The following is a 21455-nucleotide window of genomic DNA, read 5'->3' on the forward strand; positions in this document are numbered from 1 at the left end:
CTCCTGCCTTCCCACAGCCCCTAACTCTTTTACTAGTAATCATGGTTTTCTCATTTCTGTTGTCTGGCACTCACCTCTAGCTTAATAGGTAATAATAGCCTCTGGTACAAACTCACTAGGTCATCAAGAGAGGGATCTGCTCAGGGACTTTCTGTGCCTTTTTTTAAATATTAAGATGCAATATCCCTATCCAACCACTGTGGAAAAAATTTTTGGCAGTATCAACTTAAGCTAAATATATGCATGTATTTGGACCCAGTCTTTTACTTGTATGTATACGCCCATCAGAAATGCTCAATGTGTTCAGCAAAAGACGTAAGAATGAATGTGTATAGCAACACTTTTGGTAATAGTAAAATAAAATAAAAATCTAGTAAAAAGCCAAATGTCCCTTTACAATAGATCAGATTATTGAGTCACGTTCATACAATGGAAATATTATATACCAAAAAGAATGAACAAGCCACAGTTATATACAACAACATGGATGAATCTTACAAGCAATATTGCATAAAGACAGCCTGCACAAAAGAGTGTATGTAGTTTGATTCTATTTATATTAAGTTTAAAAACAGGCAGTCCTTAGTTATCCCGTTAGAAGTCAGGATAGTGGTTATTTTTGAGAAAGGGGGCTGGCTGATGTTATTGCTGTGTGCTGTGGAGCCTCTTCCAACTCATAGCGACCCCACGTGACAGAATAGAATTACCCCATAGAGCTTTCTAGACTATAATCTTTACAGGAGATCGCCAGGTCTTTATCTCTTGGAACTGCTGGTGGGTTCAAACTGCTGACCTTTCAGTTAGTAGCCAAGAGCTTAACCAGTGAACCACCAGGGTTCCTTGATGTATATCTAGAGTAAACAAATTTAATATGCTCAATGTTTTAATATTAAATTCCCACTTTTCATTGCTAAGGCTTTCTTTGAACACGTAACAAAATCAAAGAGTTGGGTAAATTCTTAAAGGCCTCAGTTCGGTTAGCCTGAAAACAGGGTTTCACAATGATTTCTCAGCCTGTCCTGGGAAAAGATCCCACTGAAACTATTGAGCCTTTCAGCTGCTATACTGTGGGAACTAAGCTGGACTGTGCTGTCTGCAGTCTGAGGGTGTGCAGGGCTGTGCTAGGGGGTGGCCGTAGGTACCATCTAGAGGAGATGACGGGTGGCCTGTAGACACATCTGGGGGAGATGAGAGTGGAGGCAAGGAGGCTGGAAAAGAGTTAACCCAGGGTTCTTGGGCTCACTCTCCCGTGAGCTTCCTCCCTTCAGCTTCCTAACCAGCTTCTCCCTGCTGCTTCTAATGGAAGCCTGAAGTTTGCTCAAGGAACCACTTTGCGTGAAAGATCCTGTGCCGTCATCGTCGCCGCAATCTGGACGGCTCTTACACTTGCCGCGTTGGTGTTGAGGCTCTCCTGGCTGCACCACTTCTCCGAGCTCTCAGAGTCCTTGAGCATTTCAGCCACTTTGTGCTTCTGCGCAGTGTCAAGACCCTGTTTGCGCGACCTCATGGCGGCTTCATCCAAAGTCTCTGCAGCTCAAATTTGCCTTGGCATCTGTAAAGTGCGCCAAGGTTTTTTTAAAGTCGTGACAGTTGGACTGTCAACTTTGCAGGCTTCGTACTGGCTGCCATACTCACCAAAAGATGTCACATCCTTTTGCTTTTCTTTGTGTTCTTCTCTTTCTTTGGCATACATCCAAATGGGTTTATTTTCATCATCTACAGAACCAAACTCCTTTTGGTGTGCACGAATGAGAATCTCTTCGTACAGTGTTTCTGCTTACTTGAATTTCTTTGTATCAGACAGCAAGATGCCAGGTTGTTTTCCGTTTTGGCCACGGCGGAGTCGTCAGGCCCCAGTTTGGTCTGATAACATCTCCAGAACTCACTGTTAGTAATACTCCACCTCTTCATACTTGGCCTAGTTCTGGCACAGCAAGACCAGGTTATTGAACTGCTTGGCAACATCTGGGTGATCCTTTCCCAGACCCTTTTCTCTGATCCCTACAGCCCTTTTGCGTAGCAGCCGGGCTTCCTCGTACTTCCCTCTTTTACCATAGAGTGCTGCAAGATTCTCGAGAGTCACTGCTACCACAGGGTAATCTTTGCCCAAAGTCTTTTCACAGATAGCCAAGGCATCATTCAGTAGCTTGGCTGTATCTTTGTATTTATTCTGATCCCTGTACACCAGAGCCAGGTACTTCCAGGATTCTGATAAACTCTGTTTCTTGACCTGAGAGCTGGTTCCATGGGTATGTTCACTTTGAAAACATTCATTGAGCTGTGTTCTTATGTTTTCTATTTTTCCGTATTATACTTCAGTGAATTCCTTCAATGAATTTTTTATACAAAATAGTAAATGTGCTTACATAAATTTTTATTGAGGACTCTGTACCAATATATGTAATACCAAAACACATATAATTCTAACCAAGGAAAGAAAGTTGAGGGTCACTGAGAAAGAGGTATCTTTTCCAAACATGGCCTATTGATTTGGTTTCATGAATCGAGAACTCTGAAATCCAGACCCTGGGGAGAATAGAAATGACTTTCTTAAGGTTAATGTATTTGGTGGTAGAGTCAAACTGGAAACTAGACTCCATGTTTCAACCTGGCATTCTTTGACCACACTGCATTCCTTTAGATAAGAAATATCTTGAAGTTCCCTGAAAAATATTTTAGGTTTTTTAACTCAATTTATTATTCTTCTACCAAATACATAAGAATTCAAAAAATTTTGAATAATGGTTATGACCTGGGCCACCTACTGAGACAAGTGATTAGTTCTGGTTGAAAAGGTCCAAGGCTTATATCTTGACATTACTCCTTTGTCTTAGTCATCTAGTGCTACTGTAACAGAAATACCACAAGTGGATGGCTTTAACAAAGAGAAATTTATTTTCTCACAGTCTAGTAGGCTAGAAGTCCAAATTCAGGCATCAGTTCCAGTGGAAGGCTTTCTCTCTCTGTCAGCTCTGGGGGAAAGTCTTTCTCATCAATCCTTCCCTGGACTAGGAGCTTCTCTACGTAGGAACCCCAGGTTTAAAGGGCATGCTCTGTTCCTCATGCTTCTTTCTTGGTGGTATGAGGTCTCCAACTCTCTGCTTGCTTCCCTTTCCTTTTATCTCTTGTAAGATAAAAGGTAGCACAGGCCATACCCCAGGGAAACTCCCTTTACATTGGATCAGTGATATGACCTTAGTAAGGGTATTACAATGCCACTCTAATCCTGTTTAACATAAAATCACTCTCACAATATAGAGGACAACCACACAATACTGGGAATCATGCCCCAGCCAAACTGATGCACACATTTTTTGGGGGACATAATTCTGTCGATGACATTCCACCCTTTAGCCCCCCAAAATCACATCCTTGCAATATGCAAAACATATTCATTCCATCATATCATAGCAAAAGTCTTAACTCTGAGTCCAAAATCCAAAAATTCCTCGTCATCTGTGAACTCTAGAATACAAGTTTTCTGCTTTCAAAGTACAATGGCAGAACAGTCACAAGGTAGACATTTCCATCACAAATTGGAGAAACTGGAGGGAAAGAAGGCATAACAGGGTCCAAGCAAGTCAGCAGAACACATTACATTAGCCCTCAAGCCTTGAAAATAATCCTCTGTTCTCTGAGACCATTTACACAACGGCCTTGCCCTCCAGACTCTAGGTATTGGCCACAGTCTCTGGATTCTGAGTGGTGGCCCTGCAATGACCGGGCCACATGAGAAATAGTAGCCAACTGGCCGCAGGGTGCTTTCTTTTTTACAAAGAACTCAAAGATTATATTATTTTGCTTCTTATTTATCAAGTGTCTTAGGTTGAGCTCTCTAGAGAATCAAAACCAGTAAAGCATATAAATATATAGAGAAAGAGATTTATATCAAGGAAACAGCTTATGCAATCATAGAGGTTGGAATGTCCCAAGTCCGTGCATCAGCATAGATGCCTTTCCCAATTCAAGGAGCCACAGAAGCTGGTGAACCCAAGAACATCAGGTCAGAGAGCAGGGCGCCCACTCACAGGCTGTAAAGGTCAAGGAATCCCAAGGTCAACAGGCAAGACTGCAAGGTTTGTCTTGATTCACACAGCTGCAGGAGCTGGCAAACCCAAGATCAGCAGGTCTGGGAGCAAGAATCTTGCTTGCAGGCTGTAAAGAGCCATGAATCCCAAGATGGACAGGTAAGCTGCTAGCTCATGTCCCAAGAACCGGAGGTCAGACAAGAGGCAGCTGCTGGATCCAGAAGAAGCCAAAAACCTTGGCAAGGTGAGCATGAAGGAAATAGGCAACAGAAGACAGAGAGATGAAGGCTGAGGAGGCAGTGAGCTGCCACAGGGCTTGCCCTTGCCTGTACCACTCAGCAGATTCCATCATGGGGGTGATCACATATCAAATTTCAACAGGGAAGTGATCACAACATTACACAGCTGCCAAAACACTGAGAATCAAGGCCCAGCCAAGATGACACAGAGTCTTAACCATCATATCCTTGTACACACAACATGTTCCTCACTCTCCATTTATTATACACATTGCCTGTGTCGATCACCTGAATATATTCACACACTCAATATGGTTATTCAACACAATTAACATCTGTCAACTAGATGCTGTCTTAGTTATCTAGTGCTGCTATGACAGAAATACCACAAGCGGATGGCTTTAACAAAGAGAAATTTATTTACTCACAGTCTAGTAGGCTAGAAGTCCAAATTCAGGGCATCAGCTCCAAGGGAAGGCTTTCTCTCTCTGTTGGCCTTCTTGTCAATCTTCCCCTGGATTAGAAGCTCCTCTGCACAGGGACCCCGGGTCCAAAGGGCGTGCTCTGCTCCCAGCACTGCTTTCTTGGTGGTATGAAGTCTCTCCTCTCTGCTCGCTTCCCTTTCCTTTTTATCTCTTGAGAGATAAAATGCGGTGCAGGCCACACCCCAGGGAAGCTCCCTTTACATTGGATCAGGGATGTGACCTGGATAAGGGTGGTACAATTCCACCCTAATTCTTTTTAACTAAAATTACATTCACAATATAGAGGACAACCACACAATATTGGGAATCATGGCCTAACCAAGTTGACACATATTTTGGGGGGAAACAGTTTAATCCATGACAGATGCCAAGCAACATTTCTATTGTTTTGTTTTCACAGTAGTATTAGAATTGCCCCAACGGTCTTATTAAATGCCCTAATAACTCCAAGATCATTGAGTGCTGACTAGAATCAAGTATAGGGTCTATGGCCATAGAAAAGAAAAAACCCAACAGCCCCACATGGCTGCAAATGATCAGTCTTGCTTCCTATCCCAAGTGTTTATTTATCCAAGCAGATATATCTACAGCATTCTACATAAAGGCTCAAGGTCAGACATATTCTGACTTGGGTAGCGGTGAAGGTGAGGCCGACTGAGACATGAAGTACTAAAATCTAATTCTCAGTGCTAAATATGCTGTAATACTCTCAGGTCTTTCTGACCTCTCTCTAAAGCCCTGTTTTCCATTATTTAGTCGGAATTAAATTAAAATCTGCATATGAGACAGTTAATATGGTACCTGGAAAATAGAATTCAGTCAGTGTTAGCTATTATATATATAAAAAAAAATTATATATACATGCACATATAATAACATATAATATTATATGCAAGTATTATAGCTAACATTGAAAGAAAAATAGCTTATATATACACATATATATATATACAGGAAACCCTGGTGGCATCGTGGTTAAGTACTACGGCTGCTAACCAAAGGGTTGGCAGTTCGAATCCCCCAGGTACTCCTTGGAAAATCTGTGGGGCAGTTCTACTCCGTCTTATCGGGTCGCTATGAGTCGGAATCGACTCAACGGCACTGGGTTTGGTTTTTTTTTTAATATGTGTATATACACACACACACAAATAGATATATAATTTTATGATCATTATTATTCTTGCTCTTATAACCCTGTTGCCATAGCTATTGTCTTACTGCTTGTAGGGCAGGCTTTCCAAGAAGCCAACGTTGAGTCAAAGACTCAAGTGCAAGCGATTTAGTAAGGGCCTGCCCCTGGGAGAGGCCAGTGCAGGAGTTAGGGGAGCAGGATATGGAAAGGAAAGGAGTCAAGCAACGGTGCGATTTCAGGTGAAGTGCACCCTTAGCCCAATCTCAGGGGAGCTATGGAGTGTAAATTGTACCTCACCGTTTGTCTCATCTCAAGGCAAAGGAGCTGGACTTCTTGTACCCCTCATCTGTCAGTCACAGGCTATGAGGGTGTTACTGCACCTGGGGGGTATAACTTCCCAGCACTTTAGAAACTCCACTGGAGTGAGACAACCACAGTAGCCTAAAAACAATCATCTGAAGGATTTAGCAGAAAAGCATAGGCCCACCAAAGCGGTCAAAGGCATCCTTTTTCCTGGTATAACTTGCTGTGACTGAATTTGTTCAGTCTGTTGCCAGCTCTCCCATGCTCAGTATTTGCGTATTTGAACCTCTCTACCAAGCTCTGGAAGACGAACCCCCTAGGTTGGAAGACACTTAAGATACACAGTGGACACAACAAGGGACTCAAACATACCAACAATCATGAGGACGGCATGGGACCAGTCAGTGTTTCCTTCTGTTATACATAAGGTCCCCATGAGTTGGATGTGACTGGGTGGCAACTGATAACAACAACCAACTGACCACATGTTACTTATTCTAAGCTCTGCTTGACTTGAGATCCAGATATGTCTTCTAGATCTTGACCTCCATCCACATGCTGGACCTCATAAGAATGACTTCCAGGCTGCTTTCTATGTTGAAGGCCCTGGGATCTGCATAAGCCTGACGACCTACACAACCTTTCCCCAAATCAAAAAATTCATACACATTGCCGTCGAGCTGCTTCTGATTCATAGCAACCCTAGAGTAAAGAGCAGGACTGTCTCATAGAGTTTCAAAGGAGCCTGGTGGATTCGTACTGCCAACCTTTTGGTTAGCAGTCGAGCTCTTAACCACTGCACCACGAGGGCTCCAACCTTTCCCCAGCCAGCTTCTATTCCTGTTTCTCTTTCAACTGGGGGAGGGAAACTGGCATAGCATACCTCTTAGTTTTGATGTAAGCACCCCTCTTAGAGTTAATTTATTTATTAAAATATTTATTTTATTAACTATATATTTTATTTCCATATGTGTATATATAGGGTTGCTATGAGCCGGAATCGACAACAATGTAAGTATATATAACATACAAATAATTTTTATTTATTAACTATGTAAGTGACTTAGTTTAGGAACATGAGCAGTCACGAGAGTAGAAGAATTAAGAAATAATACCAGTATTTGTAGAACCAGGAAAATAACTTGGAAACTAAATAAATAAACTAGGAGAAATTGTGCAATATCAAACTTGTCACATACAAACAATGAAAAATGAATCCAACCTGTGTAAAAAAAAAAAATCAATTCTCCTCCCCATAATTTATATCAGTATTTTACATATAATAAAATCCTCCCTAAGCAAATAACTGATAAAGCAATAAACCTGTCAGATGCAATAAACAGACCGTTTGCCCGGACTATCTGGTAACACTCCCATTCAGAGGCAGATACCCTGTTATACTAGGCTACACGAAGAAAACATTTATCTATTGTGTGATAAGCCTGACAAGTGCCTAAATCAGCTGCCTGAGAAGACTCTCTGGAAATGTGCCCCTGCAAAGGCTAATATTTGATTATATCACCCTGACTGTGAGATATAATTGTACCTATTATGTGATAGGAACAGGAAAGGGGAGAGTAGAAATTAACTGATACTGAACAACAAAGTAATTATCCATTATTGAAGATAAGGTGGGACATATCCATCTTATTTTGAGGCCGAATTCATTCACTAAAGCCTCTCTTGCCCCCTCTGCACCTGGGTGACCTGAACGGAAGGGCAACCCAACAGCAAGAATGTTATCCTCAAGTGGAACTTCTTGACATCTGGAAACATACTCTAGGCATGAGCTTTACGTATCTCAATCTCAAGATGTTATCTTTCTTCTGTCTTCACCATTCCTCCACCCCCAGGGTTGCCCAAGCTAGAATACTTCTACCTTCTCATCTAATTCTTAACAATTCTGAGTTCTAAACTCCCATTCTGTTTCTACTGTCTTATTTCAGATTCTGGCCATTTTTTTGCCAGGCCTGTTGAATTTGCCTCTGGCTGGGTCTTGCTACCCCCAGCCTCTGTGTTCCCTAGGTCGGTGGCCGAACACTGACATCATGGTAAATTTCTAAAACGTAGATCTGATCATGTCACTTCTCTGCCTCAGAATGGCCTAAGTTCAGTAACAACACTAGGGCAGTGGTGGTTCAGTGGTAGAATTCTTGCCTTCCATGCAGGAGACCCAGGTTCAATTCCCAGCCAATGCACTTCATGCATGGCCACCACCCATCTGTCAGTGGAGGCTTGCATGTTGCTATGATGTTGAACAGGTTTCAGCGGAGCTTCCAGACTAAGTCAGACAAGGAAGAAAGGCCTGGGAATCTACTTCCAAAAATCAGCCAATGAAAATTCTATGGATCATGACTGTAAAAACACATCCTGAGGATGTCCCAGAACTGGGCAGTGTTTCATTCCATTGTGCACGGAGTCCTATGAGTCAGGAGCCAAACTGACAGCAGCTAACAAGTTCAACAACATAGATTTCAGGAAAAGAAAGCAGACCAAAAGGACCATTTATGATTCCATTTATAGGAAGTTTAAAAATGGGCAAACTAAATTATATTGTGTAGGGATGTACACTGGATGTTGTATTAGTTTCTAGTTGCTGCTGTAACAAATTACCACAAATTTAGTGGCTTTAAAAAGTACAAATTCATTATCCTATAGTTCTAGAGGTCAGAAGTCCAAAACAGGTCTTAATCAAGGGCTAAAATCAAGCTGTGAGCAGGCCTATGTCCCTTCTCTAAATCCTAGGGAGAACTTTGGTGAGTGGTGTCTGGGGTCTTAAACACTAGCAAGCGGCCATCTAAGATGCATCAACTGGTCTCAAAGCACCCGGAGCAAAGGAGAATGAAGAACACCAAAGACACAAGGTAATTATGAGCCCAAGAGACAGAAAGGGCCACATAAACCAGAGACTACATCAGCCTAAGATCAGAAGAACTAGATGGTGCCCGGCTACAACCGATGACTGCCCTGACAGGGAACACAACAGAGAATCCCTGATAGAGCATGAGAACAGTGGGATGCAGACCTCAAATTCTTGTAAAAAGACCAGACATAATACTCTGACTGAAACTGGAGGGACTCCGGAGGCTTTGGTTCCCAGACCTTCCATTAGCCCAAGACTGTAACCATTCCCAAAGCCAACTCTTCAGACAGGGATTGGACTGGACTATAAGACAGAAAATGATACTGGTGAGGAGTGAGCTTCTTAGCTCAAGTAGACATGCAAGACTATGTGGGCAGCTCCTGTCTGGAGGCAAGATGAGAAGGCAGAGGGGGACAGGAGCTGGCTGAATGGACATGGGGAATACAGGGTGGAGAGAAGGAGTGTGCTTTCTCATTAGGGGGAGAGCAACTAGAAGTACATAGCAAGGTGTATACAAGTTTTTGTACGAGAGACTGACTTGATTTGAAAACTTTCACTTAAAGCACAATAAGAAAAAAAAATCTTAGGGAGAATCAGTTCCTTGCCTTTCCAGCTTGTAAGTGTGGCCTGTATTCTTTGGCTAGTGGCCATTTTCAAGTAATTGCATCACTCTGACCTCTGCTTCCTTCCTCACGTCTCCTCTCACCCCCATGTCTCTCCCTTGCACTTACGAGGGCCTCTGTGATTATACTCGATCCACCTGGACAATCCAGGCTGCTCCCCCAACCTCAGGATCCTTAATGTATTCACATCTACAAAGCCCCTTTTGCCGTGTAAGGTAACATACTCACAGGTTTCAAGGATTAGGACATGAACATATTTGGGGGCCGTTATTCTGCCCACCCCAGGTGGTAAGATCATAAGGAAAAGCAAGGAAGTGATGACATAAAGTTAAAGCAGAGCTTCCTTCTATGGAAGAGGAAGGGGTTGTGGTTAGAAACAATCACACAGAAGTAGCTTCTAGGGGGCTGGAAACTTTTCATTTCCTGACTTTGGTGGTGGTTATGTGGGTATTCACTTTAAAGCAATTTGTTACACCATACATTTTTATTTTGCGTATTTTTAATATATGTGCTTATTTCACATCATAAAAAACGTTTTTTTAAATTGTCTAAAAGTCTCCCTTATATTATGCTGGATACCAAGTGCCTCACAACATGACTCTTGCCAGCCTCATGGCGAGGACCTCCCTGCTGCTCCCCCTGTTCCCCCTTCCCTTCCTTCTCCTCACCTTCCACTCTACCCTCCAGCCATACTGACCATAAGATGCTCTTTTACGCCTTTGTGTCTTTGCACATGAGATCCTTTCCTCTTACTCTGCTTTACCTTCTCTGGTGAACATCGTCATATCCACGAAAGCCCAGATCAAATGCCACATCCCATGTTAAGCCCTTCCGGACTCCTCTGCTGGCACCCATCCCTTTCCAAAAAGATTCAGCTGGCCCATCCTCTATTCTGCCACAGCGTTTGGTTCATAGTCCATCACAGCATTGATATTTATGTCCCTATTTTCTCAGCAAGTTCTCCAAACAACCCTGGGGCGTCTGTTTCTTAGCAAATTACCTGGCATGCATTCTGTACTTAATAAATGTGTTTGTTCTTTCATTCAGGTATGATCCTCCATCTCACAGTGTGAAAAGAAAAAGGCTAGAGAGTGGGGTCAGGGCAGGTGGAGGTGGAGGAAATAGAAGCCAGGTTCAAATGATCATATTCTAGGTACAGCCAGTTGGATGTATGAAAACACATTTTTTTTTTTTTTTAAAAAAGGCTAAATCCAAAAAAAAAAATCCAAAGTGCACAGAAATTCGTATATATTATTGTAATTTCACTATCTTCTACACTTTCCAAGAGTGTAAACTAAGACTCAGAGAATTGACTTGTCCACAGGATTCAAATCTCTGCATCTCAGCCTGGGGCCAAAGTTTGTGCTCCGCCCCCTACAGGCTAGCTGTAGATCTGCAAACTGGCTTTTGGAAAGTGGGTTTTTAGGGCCTACAGGTTTGGGGGCTGTGTTTTTTTATGTTTTCTTTCGCCGAAGTCATTCTCTAGCCTCGGAGCACATTTATTTTGTCTGACCTCCTAACAGAGCTCGACAGGAAAATCATAGTTGCTGTTACTTTCCTTTGCTCGTTTTTAGTTTGGTTTTTTTGTCGCTTATTATTCAAAGAAATTTTCCATGCTTAAAGAAAAATCCCCCCCAAAAGATAAATTTAATTTAAAAACTATTCACAAACCTGACACCTGTGAGTTTGTTAACCGTCTTCTTTATTAATTAATAGAAACTCAGTTAAGACCTACTGTCCTTTGGTCTTTAAAAACTACAATAATATATGCTTTTTTTTTTAGTTCCTCTCACACTTCCAGGGATATAGAAACCCAAGGAAAGGGAGAAATCCCGTGCATAGAACCATTCTGTGTGAGTTGACAGCCCATGGACAGTCTCAAAGCCAAGACGACCACAGATTACAGCTCCAGTCTAAGTAATGGTTCGACCAGAAAATGCCTGGTTTGGAGGCTCAGTTTCCAATATTATGCTGTCAACCTTTCTTTGTTAATAGTCTCTTTAATGAAATTATGATTATGATATTCAGATGATCAAATTCTAGAATCACACATATTATTCTGTATAATTCCCTAAGGACTGCTAGGAACGAGGTTATTCCAAATGCTGAAAGGACATCACATGTTCGTCAAGTCAACCCATCTTGTTTAATCTAAGTCCGTTCTTTCACTTCTTAAGAAATGGAAAGAAAAGGGAAATAAATATTTAGCAGCTAGCTTGAAAAGGATCATGCTTTAATCCTTTGCATTTTTTTTTCAGGGGGCAAATTTTTCCTTGTATTCCTATTCAATTCCATTGATCATTAGCTACCCCTCAACATAGGTATCCCTCAGAAGTCACCCAACAAGACAATAGGTCAACATTTTACCTCATACTTTTTAGAATGAAAACCAAATGACTTCATTTTCTGTACTTGACACTTACCAGGTGAAATTCTCCCTGCCCTCTCTGATGGATTCAAGAATTCCCTTGCAGTCTGAAATTGTTTCGGGGGGAGTCAGTGCCAGAGTTTTCAAAATTTGATTATAATTCTAAAACTGACAAACATCCTTTTGCTCTGGAGGCTAGTGTAGGTTAAGAAAACATTTATGTAATCAGCAGTGAGGATGGAGAATACCAAAAGTCATTAATGACCTGGTATTTTATGTGGGGGATTGCAGGAGGGTCAGATTGAAAGCTTAAGCAAAAGTATTCTCTTCTAAATTTCTCTAAATGAGCACATTAAAGTCAGAGAAAGAACAACGCTTTCACCATAATTCATAGCTTCTGAAAGCTAAAAGACCTTTTTCAAAAATTCTTGGCCTCAAGATGTGATAAAAATGGAAGGGATACGAATACATAAAATGCAGTAATGAATTGTAAATGGCTCAGTAATCCACACCCAGTCCTCACAAATCCTGTCCAAAAAAGCATCTATTCATACATCCAAACCATCCAACAACAGCTCCTTCTACCGGTAGCTGAATTCCATATCAAATTGAAAAATAATTCCTGTTATATAAAAAAATAGCCTTTTCTTAGCATGATCTCAGTATGTTTCTTCCTAGTTTACTGTAGCTAATTTAAAATGCATCCTAACATATCAAACAATATGTTAGAGATCAAAATAAATACATTATATTAGTCAGGCTGTGCCATTAACTTTACATTTTAAGAAAAAATATTGAACCCTGCAGTCTTTTTCCTCTTTCCCAGCAGGGGTTTCTGATGGATCTCAGGTTGTGCTCTGAATGGAGAATCCAGACCTTCCAAGTCGGAAGGCGTGTTGTCTGTCACTCACACTTTCTGAGCCACAAGTCACAGACACATCCGGTGGTCTGATCCATACAGGAAGGATGGAGCTCAGCAGCATTCTAGCGCTTGAACTCTAAGACTTGCTTCCAAGCTGACAGCGAGTGGTAGCGTAACAAGGGGCCTTTATGCAGGGGACCTCATTCTGGGGCTTTCAAGGACTTCAATTCTTCAGCCCTACCCCTCTACAAAGAAGCCCTGCTGGTACAACGGTTAAGCGCTTGGCTACTAACCAAAAGGCTGGCGGTTTGAACCCACCCAGCAGCTCCATGAGAGAAAGACCTGGGGATCTACTCCCATAAGTATTACAACCTAGAGAACCCTATGGAGCAGTTCTACTCTGTCACTGTCACATGGGGTCGGTAAGAGTGAAAATCAACTCAACGGCACCCAACAACAACAAACAACAACCCCTCTACAGTTGTTGTGATGATTAAATGAAATCACCTTGAGATGTTTTCATGGGTACCCCAGTTAAATTTGAACTTCAGGTTGGAAGGAGGGCAGGGCATGAGTAATAATGCTGCCAGGGATCCAGGATTGAGAACCTGTGAGTTGAAGTATCTCTCTCGAAACTGTTCTTTCTTGTAGAAGTCTGATCCACAAAGACACAGCCTCCACATAGCACGTGGTTAGGCTGGAGCTCTTGCAACTCAGTCACCAAGACAGGGTGAATGTGCTTCAGGAACAACGACCAAGCAGTGAGGGGAAGCCTGTGGAACCTGCTTGTGGGTGAGTAGCATTGGGAGTGGGCTCAGGAGCTCTGCAAATACCCCTGTTGCTCAGACAAGGTTCAGACCCAGTAGGGGCAACCTTGCCGTTATAGACAGACTGCATGGAACCACCTGGCTCAACAATAACACCAGGTAGTAACAACTGAGAGGGCAGTGGTGGTCCAGTGCAGGAGACCGGGTTTGATTCCCAGTTGGTGCATCTCAAGCACAGTCGTCATCTGCCCATCAGTGGAGGCTTGCATGTTGCCATAATGCTGAACAGGTTTCCGCGGAGCTTCCAGATTAAGACAGACTAGGAAGTAAGGACTGGCAACCTACTTCCAAAAATCAGCCAACAAGCCAATCTGGTTGTGCGTGGGGTCACCATGAGTATTTGCCAACTGGAAGCAGTAGCAACAGCCGAAGCAACAGTGGGGGGAAATAGGGCTTCATTAGTGAACTGATCATAGACTCAGGTTATCTCCTGGCACTGGGGAGCAAGTCTAACTCCCTTTGGACTGAGTAAGCCTCCACCTCTGTGTCGCTTGTTCAACTAAAGGGAAGGACAGGGAATGAGGAGAAAAAGTGAAAAATGCAAGAGGGATATTAGACTGCTTGCTAATTTGAGCATTCTCTTAATTTATTATATTATATATTATTTTGTAATATATAATCTGAAAATTACAATGTATAATTGTATAACATACAATCTTGAAAACCAAGTTGCTGAAAATTTGACTGTAGGTGTTTCTATCTCTAAAAAAAATTAAAAATTTTTTTTTTAGTTGTTTCTATCTCTAAAGGATTCAAATAACATCTCTTGTGATAGATCTTTTTCGTTTAGCACAACATGTCTTTGGGCTTTTGGGTTATGAAAAGAAAGGCCCCAAAGCATTGCCTGGAGGGTAAATGGGTGAGACTAAGAAAAAAAAAAGTTGCTCTGCTTAGAGTTCACCTTATGACTGAATCCTGATTTATTTATTTGTTCCCTATACTGGTAGACATGTTGCTCTTCCTAATTTTCTGTTATTACAAATACGTACATACTGTATTTTTACGCAAATAATGTGCTCCTTCTATATTTGTTTGCCAACTGCACCTTCCTCCCCCGAGGCACTTTCATAAGTGCTGCTATGTCAATTTTTTTACATTGCTATTAAAAAAAAAATTAACGTAGGACGTTTACAAAAATACCTCACAAGGGGAAGGCACGGTTGGCAAACAAATATAAAAGATGCATGTTATATGAGTAAAATATGATACATCTTCATGCACATGTGCTAGTATTTCTATAGCAGAGAGGATTTCAATGGGAAAGATACTGGGACTTCTTAACTTTAATATGCATAGGAATCACTAGGAATATTGTTAAAATACAGATTCCGATTCAGCTGGGAAGGGTCCTGAAATTCTTCTGCATTTATGACAAACACTGAGGTGGTGCTGATATTGCTGGTCTGTGGACCACCATCTGAGAAGCAAGTTTATAAACCATAGGATATGTACTTTCTTTTGATAGTTATTAAAATGAGGACAAGGAATAAAAATTAAAAGGGAAAAGTAGAAGCATGAAGAAGAATGATTTTTCTTTAACTCCATGCTCTTATGCATTGTTGGAAAGTGTTTTAATGTCTGTATTAATCAGTTTGGTAATTTAAAAATAGAAAATTTTATACAGACCAAAAAAAGTTAATTTTAATAAATAGCAAAGAGAGGAAAATATTTTTTCTATTTTTAGTAATAAGCAGGTGGGTTATTCCCATCCCCCCCAATGTAAATGAGTTTTCCAATATTGGTGTAAAATTTCTATAGAGATTTTAATTTGTTTGTTTTCCTGCCTCTACTTTAAACTGACCTCTTTTTAGACTTTCTTTCCAACCAGCAGCAGGCTTTTAACACACTCTAGCACCATGTTTTCCTTTGCCCTGCATTCAGGTTTGCCTTGTAAAGCAAATCCCCCCAACATCCAGTTTTGTCCTCCTTACAAGTGCAAAGTGCAAAACTCCCCAGAAGACACTGGACTCCTCCCTGTTGAGGGATGAATAATGAAGTTTCCTGCCTGAGACAGTGCAGCTACTTACAGGACATCTGAGAGTCAGATCTGCCGCAAAGTAGCCCCTGGCCTGATTGCCTCCGTGTCTCTGCCTTCAGCGACCTACCCTGCAGGAAGTGTGTCCAGGCAAATCCCAGAAGTTAAATTCATCTTAGGGAACTAACTATATTTTATCCGTGTTTTTTTTTTTTTTAATTGCTTTAGGAGTTTTTCATTGTAGTCCTTTTTAGGAATCAGAGGTGTTCCAGACAGTTGGAAAGTCTCACTTGATGGTCACCGAAAAATAGCATCTGACGTTTTAGAAAGGAAAATCTACTAGAAATGTAAGAACCTAACAAGAGATTTGAAATCATTTTGATACTAGATGAAATCCAGACTCACTTTTATGACCATACCAATAAAAAAAATATTGGGATGGGTAATTAATTTGAGGATCTACTTCATACACTGACTGGTGTTAAACGATCTAGGAAATATAATTTCAACTTGTTTCTTTGTTTAGGTTTGTCATATTGTTTACGTAAAGTTGAAAACCTGCAGCTAAAATGGGCCTTGGCCAATCCCTCACTGGTCAGTCTAAGTAGGTGATACGATTGCACCCCCGGTCTCTAGCAATCAAGAGGGCAGTAAAATTGCCAATGACTAATCCCCTGGCAATGGAGAAATCTGGGATTAGTTGTTTCATTGCACCATTGGTTGGCATTTTATTGGTTGAAACACGGAAGACCCCAGGGATAGGTAACACTTTATAGCTTATAAGCCATAAACTGGAACATAGGGGTTTATTGGAACCATAGATCCCATTTCTTGATCTCTTGCAAAGGCAACACCCCAGCATAACTTTGGCTGAGAATCAGGTTATTTCCCTGGTTACAGAGACCCACTTACAGAGCCAAAGAACAGGCGAGGTGTGTCATTATAAGCAGATAAGACAGTAAATGCCAAGCTTGGAGAGGAAGAGAAGAAAGAGAAGAGAAGGAGCGAGGGAGGGAAAGAAAGGAATGGACAAGCATTTGCAACATACCTTGCAGGTGCCTTTAAAGGAATGTGGGTAGAGTATACCTATTGTTTCTCCTCAGGCTTCCCAGATAGTGCTGTGTAACCTGCTGGTATCGAGCCCAGGGAGTGCCATAGCCCTAGTCAGTAGATGCCATTACAATGCATGTCACAAATCACTTGAGGCTGACTTTCAAGTCAATGGCCATGTGTAGACAGTCTTAAGTATTCACACACATTTGCTTCCCTATTTTACTCTTGGTTCTATCTTCTCGTCAAAGAGTGTGCTCACTCTGGCAATGTGATCACAGTTAAAAAATTATTTCGTAAAAGAATTACACATGGCAACTTTTCCAGCTTCACTAGGAGACTTGGAAATTGGAAATTGGGTTTCAAGCAACAATGTCAGATGCTGGAGTAGCTGCAATAAACTGAAACCATTAGGGCTATTTGCAAACTAAGTGGATGTGTCTTTGTTAAAATTTGATGTTTATTTTTAATGCGGTTGCCTGCCCTTCTCTATTTGAACAGCTCATTACACCTTAAATATAAACCACGTGTGCGCTACACCATTTATGTAATTTTCTGGGGCAAAGAATTTGGGCTGTGCTCCAACACTAAAATATATTACTTTAATATTTATTTGCATCTGTTTGGTATTGTCATGATCCATACAAGGCTGAATCATTTTGCTTTTCTTTAAAAAAATAAAATAGGAAGGGAAGAAAACTCTCCATTTCCCAAGCTACTAGTCAAGTGCATTTGAAAAGCTTCATTTTAGATTCAGTTCCTCTTTGCAGATATTGGTATCAGAGGCACTGATGAAGAATAATGTAATGAATGATGAGTTTTGAACAATACTATGGCTGATTTGGTAAAGCTATGTTTGGGGCTTAAACAATAGGATGTTTGATCAAATCAACCACAGAGAAGGAAATGGTATTGCAAAAGATGAGCTTCTAATAGAGACAGACAATGAGCCATGCATCAGAAACAGCTGCAGGGAAACCAGCCCTGCTGCATTTTTACACGTAAAAGTGCTGAATTTCCACATTCAATGGTCACAATTTTGATTCCTAGCACATCCAGGTGCCTTCACATCTGTGTCGTATATTTAGAAAGGAAGAAAAGTCAGATGAAAAATATTTTATATTCATAGTATTCCTTTTTCAGGTTTGTCCTTATTAATTGCATTACCATCATAAGCTATGCAGATGAGGACAGCTTTTTCATCAATGACATCAGCTGTAAGTTTAGATGTCACCGTTCCCTCCCTTTCCCATGCAAAAGATCATGCATCCTGGTTTGCTGGTAAATGCCTACATTTATGCTGTCTGCACATCTAGGCAGTATGTTAAGAGAAGCCAGAGGACAAACACTGCTTCTCTGCAGATGGTACAGTACTTGAGTCAGATAAAAGTTTCTATGTCGTAGCCAACACAGGTCATCAAGAGGCTTTGTGTCACCTGCACTGAAGGTCTTGGGTTGACAGACACTCTATCATCTTATAAGGTCACATGTAAACACCTGACATTCAGGATAGCCACACGAGGGAGGAGAAAGCATGGAGAACTCACACACATCCTTGGCCCCATAAATCAGTGGTGACAAAGCTCACTGTCGCTTGCAGGGCATTGACCATAACTGGCCGTAAGATCCCAAACCAACTACAAAAGAGAGGCTGGAAAACGTACAGGAGCAATTGAATATTTGGTGAACATTGTTGTTACTGCTATAGTGGTTTTCATTTGTTTGTGTAGTTTTGTTTTGTTTTTAATCTCTGTATTAAAGGGCTAAAAAGTCCAAATCAATTATTTCATTCAACAGCATATATTGCGTTGGAAGTCAATGTCACCTCTTTACTATATATTTACTAGCTACTGAATATTGTTTGTTTTTTTTTTTTAACTGAACCCAGTTTTAATTTGCTTTGAAGCAATTACAATTTATGTGAAACCTGAGGGGAATTTACATATCACTCACAAAAAGTTATTTATTTTTTTCTAACTGATACCTCTTTTGGATTTCGTGGATTATTTTCCCCCAAATTCCTTTCTAATACATATCCACTGAGCCTCTTGGTACAGAGACACTCAGGCCATGAAATTAGCAAAAGCATTGATGATTCCTATGAATGAATGGCCTCCAAAACCACAGAACTTATTATAAGTCATCTTCATAACATGAAGTTCTATATGCATTGATATCCACTTTCACTTTGGAAATAACATATTCAACTCATTATCCTTACATAGAACTGAAAGCAAGTTTTAAACCACCACATGTCACTGCTCTTAGTGAGGTTAGATCCACAAATCCCAAAGGCAAATGAAGTACACATTGATCACAGGGAAGACCTGGACCCCAGGGGATACTCAAAATATTCTAGGCTGAATTAGAGTAAAGAAGTAAAGCGTGTGACTGCCTGAAAATGTATCTACGGAAGGGACACGGGAAATAGGCCAATATAACTGAAGGCATTATCTTGGGCTCAAAAGTGTTCCTCCAACTGAAGAAATGAAACATGGGGAAGGCAAGACACTCATATTAACAGAGACAAAAACAAAAGACATAGGTTCCAACTGGTAGACAGAGGTACAAATGTCACAGCTTAAATCTGAATGTCCGTAGTCATACAGAGAACCCAAGATTAGAATAAATATCTTGTTTTCAAGTCACTTCTTTTCAGGCGAATAACTGGTTGTTGTAAGGGAAAGGATGTTCTTGCCTTCAAAAAAATGTTTTAGTGTCATAGAGGAAATGTAAACTGTGCTTGAATTTCCATAACCTCTCCATTTTATGGCAGAGACCCAGATTCTATTAACAGTTTTCTGTTTCAACACCTGTTATCAAATCATAACATTCTAGTTAAGTTGGCAAATGATCCTGTTTCACTATGAAAGTGTAAATGAACTCTGATTTAGAATCATTTTGCTAATTATTTTTCCATACTGTGGACATTAATCGCTGCTTGGTCTTCTGACATGATCTAAACACACTCATCCTATCTCTGCATAGTATATTGAAGTAAGTTGTGTACATTTCTGTCTCTGCCACTGGAACATACACTTTTTGAGGAGAAAGTCAGTGCTTTTTTCTTCTTTCAATTAGCTGAGTGGGTATTAGTGTACCTTAAATAAAACTGGTGCTCGATAAATGCTCATCAAATGCATTAAACACATACCTGAAAGGTGGGTAAGGATTTGTTTGATTGATATACTATGCTAAGTTTGGGTTCCAAATCTCTTAATGATAGCTGGCTTCAACCATCCATCTTTGGACAGAAAAAGAATGCTACAAACCAAAGGTCATTAAGCAAGTTTCTGAATTTTGTTGGGAACTCTTCCTTAGAGATTTCTCAATAAAATCGGTAATAGAATATTTACTTGCTCAGATCAACATAATCATTAGATGTTATTTTCAAAACTTCTAGATTAGTGCCTGATTCACTAAGAGTTCTTGCATAAAGAAGATAATGTTCAATAAGAGGTATATTATTCTTATCGAAAGTGTAAATGTCCCAACACTTTAGAGAAAATAGCCACAAAAGGGTCACCAAAGACACCATGTCACCAAAAAAAAAGAAAATGTTATTAAAGTTCAAGTATCTAAATTTCAACAATCTCAAGGAAACCAAAATTAAGATAAGGCAAGAGCCAACAACTCCACATGCTTAGGAATGGAAACAGAGAGACCAGTTAGGATGCTGTTCAAAGATTCTGATTGTAGCTTGGACCACAGTGATCACAGTGCAGGTGGTGAAAAGTGGGTGGACTCGAGCTATAGTTGAAGGTGGGTCGGTGTGCTAACGGCTAGAATGTGGGAGAAATTAAGGAGGTGAGACTTTTAACTTAACGAAGTTACCATTCACTCAGATTAGAAGACTATACGGTGAGCAGATTTGTGGAGCAAATCAAGAATAAACTTCTCTTTGTTTCTCTCTTCTTAGGGGTGGTTTTTCATGGGGTTTTTAATTCCTGTGTTAGGAAACTTCTCTTTGTTTCTCTCTTCTTAGGGGTGGTTTTTCATGTTATTACTTGCTCCAGGATACTGCACCATCTCTTTCCAACACTCTGTGAGCACCTTTGTAAATAGTATTTGTTAAATCCTCCCCAAACCACCCAATTTGAGTGCTGTTTCCTCATTCAGGGAGCGCCTTGTGGAGAGAGGTCTGACAGACTGGGGTTGAGCCTTCGCTGGCCCTAGTGCTGAACTGGGGGAACATATACCCCACTCCCATTCTCCTTCCTGTCACACATACCCTGACAGTGTTCTCCACAAACCCAGCTGGAAGCTGGAGAGCAAGAGAGCCTGATGATGCAGGAGGGACAGAAGGTACTTGAAGGGCAAAGGGAAGGTATACATTCCTTCCAGAGTCTTCCTCACAGAGAAATAGAAAAGCATCAGTTCTGCTTCCCTTCACTTTCCTCTCCACTCTTTGCTGAAGTGGTGGGTGCCAGAGGATAAGGCATTCACTGGGAGTCAGAAAGTCAGGCCTTGTCCCACTCACTAGCTGTGAACTTAATCAAGGAGCTCTTCTACCCCCACCCCCCAGAAAAAAAAACTGGGGCAGTTTTTTCATCCGAGATTCTGTGAAATCCTTCCTTTGAGGCTTCATTTTAGCATTGTGCCATCCAATACAGCTCCCAAACACTTCAAATGTGGCTAGTGCAACTGAGGGACTCAGCTTTTAACCTTTTATAAAATTTTAACTAAGTTAAACTTAAATA

The 21455-nt window shown here is 40.9% G+C and overlaps 1 pseudogene; it reads right to left on the reverse strand.

Annotated features, from left to right (window-relative positions):
* Positions 1-1145: 1145 nt before the first annotated feature.
* Positions 1146-10528, reverse strand: LOC100669916 (kinesin light chain 1-like; annotated as a pseudogene).
* Positions 10529-21455: the final 10927 nt, after the last annotated feature.

This window comes from Loxodonta africana, chromosome 6 (assembly GCF_030014295.1).
Source record: "Loxodonta africana isolate mLoxAfr1 chromosome 6, mLoxAfr1.hap2, whole genome shotgun sequence".
Lineage (NCBI taxonomy): Eukaryota > Metazoa > Chordata > Mammalia > Proboscidea > Elephantidae > Loxodonta > Loxodonta africana.